General features: G+C 38.2%; 1 long non-coding RNA gene across 1 annotated transcript; it reads right to left on the bottom strand.

The window, feature by feature from the left end:
* Nucleotides 1–12,265: 12,265 nt before the first annotated feature.
* On the bottom strand, nucleotides 12,266–15,284 carry LOC103348728 (uncharacterized). Its single transcript, XR_517014.3, has 3 exons — nucleotides 15,131–15,284; nucleotides 14,426–14,555; nucleotides 12,266–12,591 (listed from the first exon to the last, which is right to left on the bottom strand). It is a non-coding gene; the product is annotated as an uncharacterized lncRNA (long non-coding RNA).
* Nucleotides 15,285–20,564: the final 5,280 nt, after the last annotated feature.

Here is a 20,564-nt window from a genome sequence, read left to right as displayed (position 1 = left end):
GTTTTCACACATGGATTTTGGGGAGACAAAAAGATTCGGGCCATTGTGATTGTTATTATCATAGTCCATCTTTATCATGTGTTGAACATAAATTATGCCCAGTCCATTGCAGTGGTTACATGACACACAATTCAAATCTTCTCAATCAAATCTTGAATATAAATTCAAATTTGGTACCATAAAGTAAATTTGATTTTCAGATAGATTTAATGGGTCTGGAAGGATACAATAATTACGAGACTTTGGAATTTTTCAATGACAAGATGATTACATTAGGATGTAATTTTGGCTGTTTAGGGAAATTGGAAACTGTTGCTATAGTTAAAATATTATTTCTGCTTAAATATTTTCTTTAGTCATCTGATTTTCTAAGTAGAAATATTTTGAAAATATTTAAAATTTTGCCTACTACTAAATTTATTTTAATATCAACTTTCTCATTATTATCATTTTCCAAAACTCCCAAGTGGTCCCAGGTGTTCAAAACTTACCAATTAAGGCCCAACACTGAATTCTTAGTGCATCTTTTGTAATTTGTTTTCTATGATACCTGAATGTATTTTTCTTTTGTCTTCAGTTTTTCTCCCAGGTGCTTATTTTTTCCCCACAAATAAAAGAAGCCAGAAATAGATTTCAGCCTTCTCAACTGGGAGCAGTTTGGGGAAAAGGCTCAAAACACCGCATCCATGTAAGAACTGTATTTTCAACATTGAGCCACAGCTGTTCACAGACACCTGGGAGATACCTGGAGAAGAATCTTGCCTGGACCAAGGTCCCAGAGGTTCTGGGTATTTAAAAGATAATCATCACTCTTTACTGAGATATAAAGCAGATGCTGAAAACCCACAAAATCCATAAGTCTTATGGAAAAGAACTTGCCAAACCGGTGCCAATATAGGATGCCAGTTTTGCATGTAGTGATTTAACTTGCTATGTCACAACGCTGGCTCCCAATCTCACAAATTTTTAAAAGATGTATAATACTATGCAATATTTTATTGCTACATAAATATATGTTCATGGAAAATACACATTTATTTTGGTGCAAAAAAGTCAATGTCCATGCAAATGAATAGTTTTCCCATTATATGCACAATAAACTTGACTCTTAATTTATTTTTGTGTGAATTTGTTGAAATACTCATGTGTATGAAAAGAATTCCGAAATAATGGTTTATGTTGAAGGTATTTACATGCTCATTTGTCTAATTCTGAACTTCTCTTTTAGCAATAAGCTTAGTAGGGCAGGTATCACTGATGTTTGGTCATCTGTATGTAATTACAAGGATATTTCAACAGTAATTGAAGTTTCTACTAGAATAAAAACAAATGGAATACATATATGCAAGAGAAATTCAACATTCAAACATTTAATGTGACCTATCACATCAAAAGATTTAAAAATTACAATATATCAACTGATGTAGAAAAAGCATATGACAAAATCTCACACACATCTGTGATAAAATTTCCCAGTAAACTAGGAATACTTGGGAATACCATCAGATTCATAATGGATATCTGCAAGAAGCCTACAATGATGAGAAAAAGGCGCTTCCCCAGTCCCCCAATCAGGAATATTTCAAGGATGTACATTTGCATGATATTTTTTAGTGTCATACTGGAAATACTAGCAAATGCAATATTACGAGAAAATGAAACCAATGCATGCAGAGCTGGAAGGAAGAAACAAAATTGTCCTTGTCCACAAATGACATATCATCTACAAAGAAAGCCTGATAGAATTGATCGAAAAAGCTGGAACTAATAAGTGAATATATAAACATTGTAAAGTACAAAGCTAATATATTTTGTATGTCATTTCTTTATATCAGTGATATAGATGTAGAAATTGAATTTGAAAACATAATATCACTTACATCAGCACTTTTCAACTAAATAAATATAAATGTAAAAACATGTGTAAGATATATATGTGAAAAACTGAAAAATTCTTTTTTAGACTGAAATGTAAAACTACAAAACACCCAGAGACAACATAAGTAAAACTTAAATGATTTTGGATATGGCAATGCTTTAGATGTATCACCAGTGGCAGGATTCATGAACAAATTAATTGATAGGTTGTATTTCATTAACATTAAACATTTCTGCTCTGCAGAAAGCAATGTTAATAAAGTTAGGAAAGCCATAGACTGTAAGAAAATATTTGTGAAAAACACATCTGGTAAGGAACTGTTATCCAAAATATTCACAGAATTCTTAAAACTCAATCACAAGAAATCAAACAATCTAGCTGGAAAATGGACCAAAGACCTTAAGAGGCACTTCACCAAATAAAATGTGCAAATATCAAATAAGCAAATGAAAGACATTCCACATCACCTGTCATCAGGAAAGTGTGAATTGAAACAACTATGAGTAACTACCATAAGTTATTGGAATGCCAAGAATCCAGAACATCCTCAAAATCAAGTGATGAAGTGTGTGGAGCAACAGGAACTCTCATCACTCCTCATGAGAACGGAAGACATGATTTCTTACAAAACAAAACACAGTCTTTTCTCATAGGATCCGCAATCACACAGAACGAGTTGAAAACACATGTCTTTATAAAATCCTGCACAAAGATCCTTATAGTAATCTTAATGATACAAAAATTTGAAATAAAGACATTATTTATCAGATTGATCAGTAAACATAAAAAGACAATTATTTATTGCTGAAAATCAATGAGCTATCAGGCCATCAAGAGATGGAGGAACTTTAAATGCATTTTATTATGTGGAGGAAGCCAATCTGCACAGGCCATCTGTTATATGATTTCAACTTTATGACATTTTGAAATTTAAAAACTATGGAGACTAAAAAGATCAGTTGTTTTCAGAGGATGGGAAGAGAGAACAGTGAATAGGTTGAAAGCAGAGGATTTTAGGACAGTGAAACTACTAATATATAATACTACATTGGTGGATACATGCAATTATATATTTACCCAAAGCCATAGAGTGAGAAACCTTAAGAGTGAACCCTAATATAAAGAAGGAACTTTGAGTGATTATGATGTGTCAGTGTAAGTCCATCAGTTGTTAACAAATGGACTACCCTGGTGGAGAATGCTAATGATGACAACAGCTATGTATAAATGGGGTTGGGAAATATATGGGAATCTATTTGCTTTTCTCTGTGAATCTAAATTTTTTCTAAAAGTTGACTTCAAGAAAAAATAATAAACCTAGCTTCCAAATAATATACAACTATTTTGCAAAAGAAATGCTCTAGGCAATGTAGCGCCTTTCCCCTATTACTTATAAAGGTCTTTTTTCTATTTATGAGATACAATTACTTCATACCACATACAATATACATTCATTAAAACACTAAGTAGCACACAATAACATTATCATTTATTTTATTTTTGAATTTTTGATTTTACAGTAGGTCAATATGTTTGGACTTCTTCAGATCATCTAAGTATGTTCTGTTTTAGACAAGTACATATGTATGTATATTTATTTAATGCTGATTTATTTAATAAATGAACCTATACTGCATAAATATTCAACTCTAAAATATTTTATTCTTTCAATAAGTGTAAGATTTAGTAGAAAAATGCCCAAATATTACATCATGTACCTTTCTCTGTTCCTTAGGTTCTAAACTGTATCCTCCCTCTGCATTCTTTCCTTTAATTTTTAAAATTAACATTAAGAAAACAGATTACAAGTAGTTCATAGATAGAACTCTATGAATGTAGTGGTACTTCCCTCACCCCTCTTTCCTTTTTTTAACTTTTGTAATAACATTTTTAATTAACTTTATAATCAGGATTATTGTTCCACTAAATAAAGAAATCAAAAAATTAAAAGCAGAAGAATCACTGTTTTTGCATTGATTCTCTGTTCTCCACGTACTCAGGACACACCTTCTCTCAAACAACTTTTCTTTCTTCAAAACATTCTTCTTGCTTACTGTATTACCTAAACAATCTATCCTTTCTGGTCTCCATTTGTTGCCTCCTTGAGACTCATCAAAGTCCTCAAGGCAAGCTGTCTGTTTCCAGTGTTGAAGTGTTTACAGGCACAACGGAAAAACACCCAACAGTTCTAAGATGGTTACCTCAATTTTGTTCCTTGGGATGCGTTTCAACAACTGACAGTTAGCTCCAGGACTTTCACAGAAGAAACGACGGCCCTGAGGCAGCAGGGGCTCTGTCTGGCTGAGGAAAAGGTCTCGGCATCCCTGGCTTCCCTAATGCAGCAGCTGGGTGTGTGCTGCCTGCCAAGGAGCTGTGCACCTGCATGCAGTGTGGGACGGCTGCCTTAGCTCTGGGTGTCCCACGACGCCCCACAGCCATCTGGAGAGCTAAGTGTGTGCCAGAGAAACAGCACATTTGGACACAAACCAAGTCAAGCAACTTACTTAAAAGAAAGAACTTTCTCAATGTTTCTTCTTTAGAACGTGATGGAAAAATTACAAATTTGGAGTCAAAGCTAGCTCACAATTATCTCTTTGCTTCTTAGACCCTTGTGACTACCTTTAATTAACTTTTTAAAGAATTAATTACTGTCTTTACCCATGAAATATGAGGGAACAGACAGTCCTCAATTTACTATGATTTGATTTATGATTTTTGCATTATGATGATGCAAAATGAATCTTCCTGGATTAGCACTGTGGTCTCATGATGCCAGGCACTGGCAGGGAGTAGCAGCTACCAGTCAGCCATGCATCCATACAAGGAAGCCATTGATATTATTATGTGTATTGTGTTCAATACATTGCATAAGTATTCAACATTGTATGACCCAATAGGTCTCTGGTAAGATAATTTTGCCCAACAGGAAGCTAATATAAATGTTCTGACCACATTGAAGGTAGGTAAGATAAATTCTAATGTTTAGTAGGTTAGGTGAATTAAGTGTTCTAGGATGCTTTCCTTGTACTATGGGTTTATCAGGATATAATCCATTTATAATTCAATGTGTATGTAAAGCTCTCTGGTTTATATACAGTGTGTCTAATGTTTTATTTCTTTCATATTTACAAACTGGAGATACACATCAAGGTAGTCCTTGGAAAAATAGCTACTTCTCTTTATAGAAAATACATATATTAGGGGCCATCCTTGTAGTGTGGCAGGTAAGCTGCCACCTGCAATGCCAGCTTCCCTTATGAGTGCCAGTTCAAGATCCTGCTGCTCCATTTCAGATCCAGCTCCCTATTAATAGCCAAGGAAAAGCAAAGGAAGAGGGTCCAAATAGTTGGGCCCCTGCCACCCATGTGGGAGACCCTGAAGAAGCTCCTGGTTCCTGGCTTTGGTTGTCCAGCCCTGGTCATTGTGGCCTTTGGGGAGTGAACCAGCAGATGGAAGATGTCTCTCGCTCTGTGTCATTTTCTCTCTCTCTCTCTCTCTCTCTCTCTCTCTCCCTCCATGTCCATTTCAAATAAATAAAATAAGTTTTTAAAATGTATTTTAAAGATTTAAATTTTATTATAATTATTTGAGGTAAGAGAGAGGGAGAGAGGGGGAGAGAGAGAGAGAGAGAGAGAGAGAGAGAGAGGAACTCCATTTGCTAGTTCACTCCCCAAATCATCTGCTTATTCCCTCCCCCAAATGCCTACAACAGTTCCTTGCAGAGGCTGAGGTCACGACTGAGGAACACAATCTTGTTCTCCCACTTGGGTGGCAGGAACCCTGCCTCCCAATATCCACATTAGCTGGAAGCTGGATCTGTAGTGAAGCCAAGTACTGAATGCAGGTGCTCCAACATGGGATGTAGGTGTCTTAACCACTAAGCCCAACACCTGCTTCTGTGCATATAACTTATGTAAATCCTCTCTCATCAATAAGTGGGCCACCACATGTCCTCTATTATATTAGGGCAGTATTTAGTGACTCCCTTCTGTGGACAATACAAAAAGTCTATGTAGGGGGACCGTGAGGTTTCCACAAAGAATCCTGGAGAACACTCTCTCAAATTACCGTCAAGTCATCCTCAAAGAGAGTTCCTCTAACATAATGTTTTAAAAAATGGCACTTCCCTCTGTGGTTTTACTTTGCCATCCATCACTTCTAATAACCATGAGAGAAGCATCCAGCAGACCCAAACTGAGCAACATTTTAATATATAAGTGTTAAGTTTTAATATATGTTTTATATATATATATATATATATATATATATATATGGCATGAACTAGAGGATGGGAGCTTTCTCTTTCTCTCTCCCTCTCTCTATCCTTCCTGTTACATTAAGTTTTCACTTTCACATTCATAGTAAATATTAGTGCATTGGAGACAATTAGAAAAATATTCTTCACATCTTGCTCTAAATTCCTGTGGCTAGAATTTAGTTGGCTTGATGAACTTTTTTACTTATATTATTCAGTTAACACACACATTTGTATAAGTGTCAAATATAAGTGTCAAAGTCAGTCAAAAACATGGCAAGTAACTGCTTTCATCCAGAGTAACCTATGCTTGATATACTAGATGCACTCATGGCACAGAACACGGAAGTGCAAATACAGGATGAGGAAGAACTTTGGTCAATCATAACATGTCCATGTGAGTCACTAGTTGTTAGGGGCACTTGGTGTGATACAGACTGAAACATTCTGTATGCTGTTTATAACTTCCTAAATTTCTATAAATTTATTATTTTGGTTTTAAAATTTAGCAGTTTTTAACATTCCACCACATGCACTTCATATGTAGATATTTTATAAGCATAGCTGCATTTTTTCTTGAAACCTGGGATATCAATATCATGAAATGAGTTCATGACATGTGGAAAGAAGGGTATATTGTCATGTACATGTTATAGATCTGAAACTGCTGTGAAATCACAAGGTTATTTCAAAAGTCAAATGCATAAGAGTTCACAGTGAGAGAAATTTGGACACAGTTTGCCTACTTTCCTTTATTACCATGACTATCCCTTGTCAAACATTAGATCAGAAATTATATTCTTTGAAATTCATTATACACAAGCATCAATTTTGTCTAATACCCCAATACAAGTTTTTAATAAAAATATTGAACCATTTTAAAAACATGTTAATTACTAAAAGTTATTTTTAGTTGAAATTGATTTTGTATAGATATCATCTACATCTCGGTTCAGGGAAATAAAACCTAGGAATAATTTGTATGTATTCTGAATTGAATCTCAGTTTTATATCATGCAAAATTCAGTGAGCATCTTAGATGAAGGGATAATGGGAGTTATAAAATTATGACAGGTAATTTATAGTTAATGGATTTATCCTTTTGAAATATTTTAATACCAAAAAATTAAAACAAGGCAAAGTCTGCAAAAAACAAATGTGTGTGTTAACTGAATAATGTAAGTAAAAAAGTTCATCAAGCCAACTAAATTCTAGCCACAGGAATTTAGAGCAAGATGTGAAGATTTTTCTAATTGTTTCCCGTGCACTAATATTTACTATGAATGTGAAAGAGAAAACTTAATGTAACAGGAAGGATAGAGAGAGGGAGAGAGAAAGAGAAAGCTCCCATCCTCTAGTTCATGCCATAAATGCCCAATATGGTCAGGACTGGTACAGTTCCAAAGCTAGGAGCTGGGAACACCATCCATGTCTCCATGGTGGGTGACAGGGATCTAACCACTTGACCCATAACTCACTGTCTCCCCGGGTGTACATTAGCAGGAAACTGTAATCTGGTGTGAAGCTTGGACATGAGCCTAAACACTCACATATGAGAAGCAAGTGTTTCAATCGGTGGCTTAATCACTATAGCAAATGCCCCCCAAGTTTACTTGTCTTGCATTTCTGCTTTCCATACAATTTCCTCCTCATTTCCCAAGAGAGAGACAGACAGACAGAAAATAAGAGAGAGAGAGAGAGAGAGAGGGAGAGAGAGAGAGAGATTCATTGCTTGTCCAGTTACCTCACACACAGTTTTCTACTTTTTAATTATTTTGCCCAGAGTTCCCATGACGAGAATATTTTCCACAACATGAGGATTATTTGAATTATTGTGGGTATGATAGTTTCTCTCTTCCTCAACCCCAGGAAAGGTAAGTCTTCATTATATGGAAAAACCAATGCCATCTGGGGGTATGGGTCACCAACCCAGGTGGAAGGCCCACCAGGATATAAGATGAAGAGGGCCTGGAAGAAGGTGGCTGCCAGGATCAGGTAGAGCTGAAGACACAGTCAGGAGGCTGGGATTACTCAAGGTCTTGGGCCATCTGCAAAGAGCACACATGACGTCTGTAAGCATGGATGAGATCCAATCCAGTGCCAATTAGCAGCCATCACTGTGGAATGCCAGCCCTGTCCGCACACTAAGTATCTCCCCATGTATTTGTGCCCATGTAAGCCTGCAGGTGGAAGGTGCTCAGGTCACTGTACATAGGGGCCAGGCAGAGTACCAGGAGCAGGGCTTGTACCCTCGATCATCACCACCACACCAGTGCTCTGCTCATACACAGGCTCAGCACCACAGAGGAGAAGCTCTTCTGCATGGCCAGGGGCATCCCAGCCGCAGCACATAGTGAGGAAGGCCATCCTGTAGATACACAGAGGTCAGGGGCATTGAGGCCTTTCTGTGGGAACAAAGACCTCAAGTACTGCACTGCAATTCGCATTTCTGCTGTCTGTAGGGGAAGACTGGCAGACCTAGCTTCTTGGCTACATGAGCTGTGTCCACAGCAAAATATAAATACATATTTGAGCTTCTTCACAGATACAATGCCAGGCAGCTCCTTGTTCTTCCCATGGCTGTTTTGTCCCCAAGCAAGTGGTTGACATTGAAGGTCACATGGACTCCTGAGGCTGGGCATATCATGGGCTGGATGGAATAACCACTACTTGTGCATTTGTGATATTCAAGAGGGGATTGGGATCCCAAGAGTCCAGGCTTCCTAGTCCAAGTGATGAGCCATGGCCATGATGCTGGGTCTCCTCTAGCATCTGCTATGTGGCCTCCTATGTATTCATATGAGTAAGGCACCTGCTTCATTTTCTGGGCACCAACTGGGGTTACCTGGCAACCTTACAGGCCCCAGCACTGGCCCGTTGCAGCCATAATGTCTTTAGAAACTGTCTCTCTTAAACCTAGTCCAAAATATTATTTTGTATTCAGACTTACAGGGCCAGTTGTCACACGGAACAATTGCCACACGGAACAGCATGAAAGTACATGCTAATATGGGGATACATGAGAGAGGATTGTATAAATATTTGCAGTTTTTAATTAATCTGGCAAACTTGACTTGCATTATCATTCTGTCTCACTCAATTTCAATGTTTTGAATGCAGAGAAGTGACAGACCTAAAAAAGTATCTAATGTGACCTCATTAAACACTATCCCTTTATGCTATCCTCTTCTAATGCACACAATAACTGATTTATTTAGAGAAAAATGAACTCCTTTTAATTTAGTATGACAGCCAAAATGCTGTGTAGGTATCTTCATCGCCTTTACACTGAGTTTACTCTCTTATCTCCTGCTTCTCAAAATTTCCTGTACAGTCTTCCAGGGGCCCAAACAAGATACATTTCAGCATTTCAACATGACTTCCAAGGCCTGCCATCATCTGCTTTTCCCTTCACTGTCACCTGCCACTTACCCATTTGCAGTTTCTGCTCTACCATGAAGAATTCTAAGGCTGTCTCCAGATGTTTTTGTGCTGGTTCATGGTTCTATCCATTGCCTTATCTTGTTCTGTCTATAGTGAATCCTGTCTCTTGTTTAATGAACACTTACAACTTTTGTTCAGTTTATAGGTCCTTTTCTTCGTAAAACCTTAAGCCTCAATGTCTGGATCAATATACATTCTTTATCTTTTGCTACAGAATATTCTTTCTTTATGCTAGGATAGCCCATAAATTATCTGCTAGATTATCATTTCACTGTCTGTCTCAACTAATTATTAATTGAGGACACAGATTGTGTATTTTCCTCCTTTTATTTGCCATACTAGTAATACACTTTCCCATTTAGTACATGATCAATATTTTTCCCCATTGGACAATTTGCCACCCTTCTCAATACTGGAGTTAATTATCCATAATAGATGTTACCTCATTTAATTAATTACCACAATGATCCTGAAATGATCGTTATTCTCACGTTATAGAAAAGGGAAGACGAGGCTCCGGGAAGTTAATTACGTTGCACAGTTATTCAACTTCAAAACCTGTGCACTTGCCAAGACCTGTCTTAACAGGTAGTCTGTCTGTCCATTATTGAAGTGGCAATGCAATTTGTCTGTTTCTCAGGAATTTCTCTGCTTAGTGTAATAATGCAATTTTCAGCTGCTTGTAAACAGAGGAAAGAATTCTTCATAGGGCCAGAGATCGACAAAGGCAATTTCATAAAGGAAAAGAGAACTTGAAGAAGGTCCTGCTGGAGGACTTTGGGGGAAGACGGAGATGCCAGGGGGTTTCTTGCCTCAGGTAAGGACAGATGAGGTTCGTGTTTCCTGATTTGGGGAATTAGTTTTTTTATCAGGAGAGGATAAAGTAAGAAGGCTCTAAGGATGAAGTAATCATGCACATATTAAAAGAAAATCATCTGGATTCATAAGAAAGTGGTCAAATAGGAAATTTTTAAATGTTTTTAGAATAGTTATGATTGAGAATACAGAGAGCATCCACATATATCATTCTGAATGTCCGATGTTATTAACATCTTGCTTTACTGGCACATTTGTTACAATTAACAAACTGACACTGAATAATATTTTTAACTGAGTTTCATGTTTTTGGTGTTGTCGTTTGTGTTTTATTTGTTTTTTTGGGGGGTGGGGAATTTAGTTTTTAACCAAAGTCCTTAAATTCATTCAGGATCTCATCTAGCATAGTATGTGTCACTTGTTGGCATCTGTCACACTCCTTATTTTTGGTGACCTTGAGGGTTTTCTGGAATAATGTTGGGAAATTTCATAGGATGCAAGCCATTACATTTGAACATATAAAAATGACTGCTGTCAAACTACTATCTGGTAAAAATATTACAGTTTATCAAAATGTGCTTGGGGGGCCAGTGTTGTGGCACAGTGAGCTAAGCTTCTACCTGCAACACTGGCATCCCAGACCGGAGAACCATTATGAATCAGAGCTACTCTGCTTTTCACCCTGCTCCATGCTAACACACCTGGAAGATCAGTGCATGATGGTCCAAGGACCTGGACTCCTACCACCCACAAGGGAAACCCAGATGGCTGTCCTGGCCCCCAGATTCAACCTGGACCAGCCTTAGCCATTGTGGCCATTTGGGGAATAAACTACTGGATGGGAGATCTCTCTTTGTATCTCTCTCTCCTCCTTCAGATAAAAAATATTTTAAAAACATTTTTAGAATAATGGTGGGTTATAATCATAGATTGAGAGATTAGTTTACATTATATTATAAACCTTATACTAAGGAAAGTAAGAAGCACTGTCAGTGTAGGTTATGGAGTAGCCAAAAGCTGACTCCTTACATGTTATCATGACAACCTGTTGATAACAACAAACTCAGTTTGTTGTTTACCTAAGTAAAGGAGAACAGAGTCTTGCTAAGCTTTAGTAATGGCACGACAGCAAGAAAGGTGTTATTTAATGTAATGAGAGTCTTAGTTAAGATCAAGTTAAGGGGGGATACAACAGCCAGGACTAGTGGATCCCTCTAGGGAAGGACTTCGAGATTAGGGCCTCAGAGAATCTCAGGCCACAAACTGTTGACAATTTCTGCTGAAAAATTGGTGGGCCCTCTCAAAACATTCCCGTAGTGAACAATTCAATCATTGACCTGGGCAGGAGACTGAACATCATGATACTAAAAACTGCAGACTAAGAAACTTCGTGATGAAAACAGGGAAATAGCAAAATGTCACGCCACTTTAGATATCTGCTGGTTTCCACTCTCCATGTGCTGGCTGAAGGCAGGCGGCAGATGGTTTCAGACGTTAGGGCAAGGTTCTGTGTGGTGCGTGAGAAGAGGAAAGCGAGATCACGGCCTCATGGTATCCTCCACTAGCTATAAGAGGAGACGTGTGTGGTAAAGCACTCCTCTTCATCTGTTTCAATCTTGATTTCAGTGTTTCAGGTGAAGGGGTGAAGGTTTTAATTCCACTTTTCTCAAATCAGGAATGAGAAACAGAAACCTAGGTCCATGTTTAATGCATCTAGGATATGTCTGTAAACCTTAAGAAGAAGTCAGATGTTGTGGAAATTAAACAAGGAGACACATGCAGAAAACAGTTGTTCTGTAGATGAGAACAATTACTGAAGCCACGCTCAAAACACTTTGTTGGAGCGAGAGGGAATAAAAACAGTATCCTAATAGGAGTTCACTTGGTTTTTATTTGAGTAATTAGGAAATCAATCAACTAATTAAGAAAACATGTATGTTTCTTTATAAGAAAACTATCCATCAGTGAAGCAGAGCGGTAGGGAGGAAGGAGATTCTAACTTGCGAGCAGTTTTGGGCAGCTGGTTTCTTCGAACCCATTTATTCATACAATGCTCTTCTTAGGAGTTTCACTGTGAACTGTGGAAAATTGTTACAGAAAATGTTCTGCACAGGAAATTTTCTGTCTCCTTCCCCAAGAGGAATCATTTCCAAAAAGTGATTTAAGAAGCTGCGTAACACGAAGAAGGTGAGTAGTACTGAAAAACAAGTCAATTCAAGATGACACAATGACGCCAGCTTAGTAAACACAAGAAACAAATAAAAACAAATATTTTACATTCACCATAAAATGACTGTGTTGTGCCCAGTTCAATTGTCCCCAAAGACTACCAAGGAGCCGACACTGCTGTAAAGTGCACAAGAGTTTTATTGTAGGTCCGGGCCTGGACTCTCAATCAACACCGACACAGCGGGTCTGAGTTGAGAGCCCCGACCCTTCAGTTAACAGGGTTTTTATAGGGTTTTCAGAGACATTCTATACATCGTGGTACCATTTAGCAAATCATCTCATCCCGCGGGAAATTCTAAGGACATCTCTTAGAACTGATTAGTGCATCCAGTGGCGGGAACGGACCTACTAAAGGTGGTTGGATGGCTTTGGGGTTGATGCCTTTTAAATTGATTGGCCGAAGCATACGATCCGAGCTGCTGGGATGTACGAGCTGAACTACAGGGTCTGGGATAGCTATCAGTCGCCTTATCTGCCCTGAGAAGACACCAGGAACTCCAGGTATTTCTCTGTTATCTGCTAACAGGCTGTTGCTAGGAGAGTTTATCGCAAGGGGAGTTCATTTATTTACTTTTAGGAGCTTCTGGCTCAGGGTTCAGGGCCTGGTCAGGCCCAGGTTACAAGATGGAGGCCTAATTTAAAATAGTTACACCTGATCCAGGCTCAGGTCTCACAACTGCTAACAAAATGGTAAGAACTGGGATGACTATTTTTACGTAAAAGGAGGAAGTTTAGCAAGACAAGACTTTTCCAAAGATCCTGAAGTCAGGAAACAAGAGCTCAGGCAGAGCATATGAAGCAAGTAAAAGCAGCAAAATTTCAAAGCAGATACTCAGAACCGCATCCAGGTCTGCCATGTGGTGGCAAGGACTCAAGTGCTTGCGCTGCCTTCCCAGGTGTGAATGATTCAGGAAACTGTATTGGAAGGAAGCAGATTAGCTGGGGCAAGAACTTGCACTTCCGTAAGAGATGTGGAAGTCCATCACTTAACTCTAACTTATTGACTGTATGCGCTTGAACAAATTAGCAAACCTTTCTAAGTATAGTTCCTTGTCTTAACATGAAAATAATGAGTAGCTGCCTTAGAGAGATGCTAATGTCAATGGGATGCTGATAATGATGTTGTTCAGGGCCACTTTTCAGGGTGGGTGGGATAGATGGGGGTGTGTGGGTGTGTGGGCAGGCTTAAAGCACTGGAGCGGGTAAGACCAAGAAGCTCAAGACAAATTCATTTATTAATGTTTAGTATAATTCTTACATATTACTTTTTCCAAATTCTAATAACCAGACATATTTAAAAATAGAGTAAATTAAAAAAAGTTATAAACAAAAGAGTCTATCTTATAATTTGTCAGATACCTCATTAGGATTAAGTTTTTTTTTCCTTTTCACTGATAAAGTACCTTGTAACAGTGCTGTTCTTACGTTTTTTAAGTCATATTATTTCCTTAAAAGAATGAATCAAGAAACACCAGAGGGCCTAATTAATACAATTTAGATGAATAAATTTTGACTTATTTGTATTTCCTTTGCATTTAATACTGAAGCCCCAACATAGGAAGCTTTGTACTTCCTCATTTGCATGGGCTATTCATAGGACCCACTTGTGCACTGGAGGACCAGAGTGCTGCCCCAACCTGGCCATACGGCCTCTGCCTTCAGTGATCATGGTCCCTGATGGAATAGGGCAAGTAAATGAAAATTGTTTGTCCCAAGGGGAAGACTGAACTAAATGCTGGCACAGGATATTCCTCCCAACCAGCAGTGTGGGTCACCTGTGATGGGGGGAGAAAAGGACTTACCTCACTCTGCTGTGGCAGAGGCCTTCTGCTGTCCCTCAAGGGAGATCAGGGTCCTACAGGCCACTGTGCTCCTAGCTTTAGCTCAGAAGCTTCTGAAGACCAGGCACTGCCCATGCGAGATAGCGTGGCCCTATCAGATATGAGAGGCAAAGCTGCAGGGAACTAATAAATCCTCAAGTAATAGTAAGAGTTAAATCAACCACACTAGAGGGAGGACTAAGTCTGCTTTACACAGTTTTATAGAAAACATTGCCAAATTATTGTCATATGAAGAGACATTTAAATAATAAGTAACCAGAAATTTCTTCTCCCTGGAACATGGACAGGGAGAATTTCTCTGGTATAAACTAAAACAACCAAACAATATGTTCATTAAACAAGAAAAATACAGCACAAGAAAACCCTGGAAGGTGGAGAGGAGATGGTAGACTGCCCTTAAATCCAAGATATGAGACAGTGGTGAGACCCCTGGGGTTTCTCCTTGTCCCATACTCCCCTGTGTTGGAGGTAAAGAATCTAACAACCCAATAATGTCATTGGGTATAGAGAATATTCCAAAAACAATTCTTCTGTCTTTAAACAAACAAATAAACAAAAAAATCATCTCTAGATGAGAGATGCAGCCTTGGAAGACAGGAATGGTTTATAGTAAGCACTATACCTCCACTAAACACTATAGAAGGAAATAGAAAGGCTCATCTTTACCTACATCAGCAATGCTGAGGGAAGAGCCTGGGTTTCCTTCCTTGTCAGGCTGTAAGGCAGGGGCCACACTCCCAGAAGAAGGGGTGTCAGAGAAGGAACCCAGAATTCTGACTCTCAACATCAGTGACAATTAGCCCTCTTTCCCCTCAACCGTTTCCCTGGAGACAGTGGAGACCAGGCAGGTAACAATGGTGAGGGGCACTCTATCCTGTCACCCAGGGAAGTCTCAATGGAAGGCTGGAGAAGAACTGGGTCTTTTATCCCTGACCAGCAGTAAGAGTGTCCAACTCCACTTCCCCAATGTGGACTTGTACTCCCACCTGCCAATATCAAGGTGTTTCCAGAACCCTGTATCCAGTGAAAATGGAATATAAGAGGTGACATAAGACTTTAGGAACTTATTACAAGCAGAACTATTCTCAATTCATGACTAAAGAAATTTCTCTACTCAGAAAGAAATTGACAGAAAACATGGGACATCAGGAAAGAAAAAGAATACAGTAAGAAGAAACAAAAGTATGGGTAAAACAATATACATTCCTATACATTCCTATTGTTCTGGGGTATTTTTAAGAAACATCATAAAAATCTCTAATTTTCTAAGTTAATATGGAGGAAATATTTAAGACAATATTAAAAAATGGGGGATGAGGAAATAAAATTATATAAAAGAAATATTTTAATAGTTCATTTAAAATTTTAAGTCAAAACAAAATAGTGATAGGTTATATATATGATATATATAACATACAGCAAATACTAAAATATAGAAAGAAATAGGCTCAAATAGTCTATTGATAAAAGTAAAATTCTAAAAATGCTTCTGTAGCCCATAGGAAAATAGGAAAAATAAAATAATAATTTTTTTAAAAAAAGCAGAGAATAGACAAGGTGATAAATAAAATGACATGGTAATGCCCTAAAATACTGATAATTATATGTATAAATCACCTAAATATACCAGTTCTGCTGCAGATGTTCGAGGAATAGATTACAACACATAAGTCACAACATAGATTGCCTAAAAGAAGTTCACTTTGAATATAAGAACATAGATAGTTTGAAAGAAGAGCATAGAAAAAAGTTACGTTACAAGGATGTTAACCAAAAGAAAGCAAGAGTGACTACATAATATCAGATAAAGTGAACTTCAGGACAGAGAAATTTGTCAGAGAAATAGAAATTACATAGTGATTAAGGGTCATTCTATCAAAAAGCTATAGCTGCCTTAAATATGTACATAGCAAACAACAAAACTACAAAATATGTGTAAGAAAAAGTAGCAGAAATAAAATGGGAATCTTCAAATGCATGTTAAGAATAGAGTCTTAAACACTCTTCTGTTAATGAATATTAAAACAAGGCAGAAAATCTGTGGGTGATCCCCTGCCTGGCTGGGAGACTGTGAGCCTAGCCCATGCAGGAGGTTAAGAGGCCATGGCACGCTATGCCTCCCAGGAAAGACCCTGGCCAGGGGCTCAGCACTCTGGGACCCACACATGGCCTGACTGCTGGCAGGTGGCAGAGGCCTCAGGCATATTTCTCCCACCCCCCCCCACCCCTTCCTATTGAAGGGTCTTGTAATTTCTGCTTAGTCCTGCTAAGCCATAATGTGGAGGAGAGCAAGGAGGCCGTGCCTTTTCCTCCACAAAGACACCCAGAACAGGCTTCTGTGAACATGTCCACATTTATTCACAAGCACGTATACTATAAAGGGCAGGTAAAAGGGGCGCAGCCAATTCTGGGAAACACTAACCATAGGGCAGAACAGACACTGGGACCAATATGCCTATCCAATCAGCCTGAAGGTCACATAGCTTCCCAGGTGAGCTTAATGAGCCTGGGCAGAATCCAGGAGTTGTTTAATTGATTGGTAGAAGGCAGGGGTGGAGAGAATTGTGCTTGGGCTCAGGTAACTGCTGAGATCGCCCACAATTGTCAAAGAGGTAAACAGCTTCCGGGTGTGGTCAAGACCCATAAAGACCACTTGAAAGACTACATAGGCACGTGACTTTCAAGCTGATTGGAGAAGTGTAGAGGTGCCAGTATCTGCTTTATCCTATAGAATTAGTGTTGCTATCCTGAACTAGCTGCTCCTCTTTGCCTGTCCTTTAAAAGCTTGTGCCTGATTGTTAATAAATGGACATGTTCACCAGAACTATTCTCTGGTACTTCTTGTCGAAGAACAGGATAGCTGTCACCCCACCATCCTGACTGTGTGGGCCTTGAAGGATGAGCCCAGCAAAATCAGCAAGAGTGTAGATTGATGGGGTATAATGTATTCATACAGAAAAGTCTGCCAAACAACAAGAGAAAGCATATTTTCAAGTTCCCATGACACATAAACAAAGATAAATTGTAAACTGGGTAGTAAGACCACACTCCAAAAAAAGTAAAAGAACTGAAATCCTAGAGAGTGTGTTATCCAGCCACAATGGAATAACAGTGGAAATCAATAATAAAGATAATAGAAAAAAATTATAAACACTTAGAGAAAAATCATGCTTGTAAATACTCCATTAGTTTAAAGTATCAAACAAAATAATACATTGAATTTTAAAAGATATAAAAATTCATCAACATTTATTACATGACATAGCTAAAGCAATACTGACTTGGCAATTCACAGAAATATCCACTTTAAAAATCTGGAAAATAGATTGCAAAGAAATCAATAAATAGAAAGTAAGAGAGAGAGAGGAATGGAGGAAGGAAAAAAGGAAGGTAGGAGGTGCTAGCACCCATAGGCACCCTGCTTCAAGTCCCTGCTCTTCACTTCTGATCCAGCTCCCTGCTAATTTGTCTGGTAAAGTAGCTAAAGATGGCCCAAGTCCTTGGGCCTCTGAACCCATGAGGGAGACCTGGAGGAAACTCCTGGCTCCTGGCTTCAGATCAGCTAAGCTGTTGCAGCCATTTGGGAGTGAACAGGTGGATGGCAGACCTTTCTCTCTCTCTCTCTCTCTCTCTCTCTCTCTCTATATATATATATATATATATATATATATTATTTAAAAGACAGAGTTACAGAGTTATATATATATTATTTATTTGAAAGACAGAGTTACAGAGTTTTATATATATATATATATATATATAAAATAAATCTTTAAAAAAAAGGAAGAAAAGAAGGATGGAAAGAAAGAGGGAAGGATTTGAACCAGTTTTGTGGTGTACTGGGTTAAGCCACCACTATGCCACTGGCATTCTTCTTGTGGCTGCTCCACTTAATATCCAGATCCCTGCTAATTTGCCTGGGAAAGCAGCAGAGAATGCTCAAATGCTTGGGCCCCTGCAACTTTGTGGGAGTCTTGGAAGAAGTTGCTGGTTCCTGGTTTTTTCCTTGGCCATCCTGGCAGCTGTGACCATTTGGTGAGTGAACCAATGGATGGAAGATCCTTTTTTCTCAGTCTAAATTTTGCCTTTCAAGTAAACAAATAATTATTTTTAACTTTTATTTAGTAAATATAAATTTTCAAAGTACAGTTTATGGATTACAATGGTTCCCCCCCATAACTTCCCTCCCACTTGCACCCCTCCCTCTCCCACTCCCTCTCCAATTCCATTCACATCGATTCATTTTCAATTATCTTTATATACAGAAGATTGATTTAGTATATATTAAGTAAAGATTTCATCAGTTTGCACCCACACAGAAACACAAAGTGTAAAATACTGTTTCAGTACTAGTTATAGCATTACTTCACAGTGGACAACACATTAAGGACAGATCCCACATGAGGAGTAAGTACACAGTGACTCCTGTTGTTGACTTAACAATTTGACATTCTTGTTTATGTTTTTTTCTTTTTTTCCAGAGTGTCTTGGCTTTCCATGCCTAAAATACTCTCATGGGCTCTTCAGCCATATCCGAATGCCTTAAGGGCTGATTCTGAGGCCAGAGTGCTATTTAGGACATTTGCCATTCTATGAGTCTGCTGTGTATCCCGCTTCCCATGCTGGATCTTCTCTCCCTTTTTGATTCTATCAGTTAGTATTAGCAGACACTTGTCTTGTTTGTGTGATCCCTTTGACTCTTAGACCTATCAGGGTGATCAATTGTGAACTGAAATTGATCACTTGGAGTAGTGAGATGGCATTGGTACATGCAACTTTGATGGGATTGTATTGGAATCCCCTGGTGCGTTTCTAACTCTACCATTTGGGGCAAGTCAGCTTGAGCATGTCCCAATTTGTACATCTCCCTCTGTTATTCCCACTCTTATATTTAACAGGGATCACTTTTCAGTTAAATTTAAACACTTAAGAATAATTGTGTGTTAATTACAGAGTTCAACCAATAGTACTAGAACAAAAAAAAAAAATACTAAAAGGGATAAAGTATTACATTGTACATCAACCATTAGGACAAAGGCTGATCAAGTCACTGTTTCTCATAGTGTCCATTTCACTTCAACAAGTTTCCCCTTTGGTGCTCAGTTAGTTGTCACTGATCAGGGAGAACATATGATATTTGTCCCTTTGGGACTGGCTTAATTCACTCAGCATAATGTTTTCCAGATTCCTCCATTTTGTTGCAAATGACCAGATTTCTTTGTTTTTGACTGCTGTATAGTATTCTATAGAGTACATGTCCCATAATTTCTTTATCCAGTCTACTGTTGATGGGCATTTGGGTTGGTTCCAGGTCTTAGCTATTGTGAATTAAACTGCAATAAACATTAATGTGCAGACAGCTTTTTTGTTTGGCAGTTTAAATTCCTTTGGGTAAATTCCAAGGAGTGGTATGGCTAGGTTGTATGGTAGACTTATATTCAGGTTTCTTAAAAAGTAAAATGAATGCTAAAGTAGAGAATGTATATAATAAAGATAAGAGTATTTCTGAGTCAAAGTGAAAACAGGAAAACAACATGGAAAATTAATGATAGGGTTTTGTGTGAAAAATTAATAATACTGACAAATTAACAATCAGGAAACAGAAGATACAATTTCCAATATGAGTAATGAAACTCCAAGCCTATCAACTTTCACAGAATAATACATTAATAGTATGAACATCTTCACACATGTTTTTTGACAATTTAGATAAAATGGTTTCTATGTTTAAAAATATTTATTTATTTGAAAGAGAGAGAAACAGTGAGGGGTTGGGAGAAGAGAGAGAGGGAGAGAGAGAGAGAGAGAGAGAGATTCCATTTGATGGCTCACACCTCAAATGGCTAGATGGTTGCAACAACCAAGTTTGGGTTGTGCCAAAGCTAGGACCCAGGAACTGCATCTTTTTCTCCCAAATAGGTGGCAAGGTATGAAATACTTGGGCCATCTTCTGTTAAATTCCCAGGCATAGTAGCAAGAAGCTAGATCAAAAGCAGAGCAGCCAGGACTTGAACGAGTACATTGATATGGGATGCTGGTGTTGCAATCAGTGACTTAACCAACTGTGCCACAATGTCAATCCCAAAGTGGACGAATTGTT

The sequence above is a fragment of the Oryctolagus cuniculus genome, chromosome 3 (genome assembly GCF_964237555.1).
Source record: "Oryctolagus cuniculus chromosome 3, mOryCun1.1, whole genome shotgun sequence".
In the NCBI taxonomy this organism is placed as follows: Eukaryota; Metazoa; Chordata; class Mammalia; order Lagomorpha; family Leporidae; genus Oryctolagus; species Oryctolagus cuniculus.
Note: the sequence above shows the minus strand (reverse complement) of the source record. Positions and strands in the feature narration are given on the sequence as shown.